Consider the following 1131-nt stretch of genomic DNA (forward strand, 5'->3'; position numbering starts at 1 on the left):
GTGTGTGTGTGTGTGTGTCCTTGTGCATGTGTATGTCGGTGGCCTACTGGTTAGGCTCTCAGACACCGTAACATCGTGGGTTCGAGTCCTCTTTTGGGCCCGACTTTGTGTCTTTGGGAAAGGCACTTTACACGAATTTTCCTCACTTCACCCAGGTGGGAATGGGTATCCGGCTGTAGACAACAAAAGATCTTGTTAGTTTGTAAGTGTTTTAGCTCGTGCAATCTGCAGCTTGCACTGCATGCTTCCTGGGCAGCTGAGAATGTTTCTGAGTGATCTAGGGTCTGATGGGATCACAACTGTGGTAAAGCGCTTCGAACGTGCTGTAGAGCGTGGGTATGTGCTGTAGAAATGCAATTATAATTATTACGTAAACATGGGTGTATATTGCGTTCTATGAAATATATAATGTATTACCTGTATTACCTGTCCTGGTCAACAACGTCATTGCACACCGGACAGGTCCATAAGTGCTCAGTTCCCCCCAGCACCAAAAGGTATCCATACCGATTGTTCCGGTGGCTGTCTGATTATGGCGACGTCTTTCCTTTCCAGATAATCGTTCCTTTCTTCCTTCTCCCCTCTCTATCCCCATTTCCCGCATCCTAATGATTGCGTGGTGTTCTGTTGTGTCCTTGTCTTCTTCATCCCGCAACTTTTTCTCCAGGGTCTTCACACTTCTCCTTTGTCAAATTTCACCTCACCATCAACCACGGCACTGCCTGCCAGCCTATCAGCCTTCTCATTGCCTTTCACTCCAGAGTGCCCAGGACAGAATATCCTCGTGATGGCTCTAAGTGATGAGTGCTGTATTGGGTTCATCCATTCACTCCGAATAAGCCCTTTCTCAACCCTTCGCAAGATGCTATGGGAGTCCGTGACAATGATGAGATAAGTTGTTCTTGGTCTTGTATTATGAAGCCATCCAAGCGCTCTTGTTACGGCCTCAATCTCCATTTTCATGCTTGAAGTTGTTCTTTCGATGGCCCCTGACATGCCATGAACCTTTTTGTTCTCACTGTACACCACAAAACCCCATCCACTTCTCTCATCCCTCCTGACTGATCCATCCGTATAGATCACTGGGTCCTCTGGCTTGGAATGCTCCTCAATTAACAGTCGTATATTATT

The sequence above is a fragment of the Aplysia californica genome, unplaced genomic scaffold, assembly GCF_000002075.1.
Source record: "Aplysia californica isolate F4 #8 unplaced genomic scaffold, AplCal3.0 scaffold00477, whole genome shotgun sequence".
NCBI classification, from domain to species: Eukaryota; Metazoa; Mollusca; class Gastropoda; order Aplysiida; family Aplysiidae; genus Aplysia; species Aplysia californica.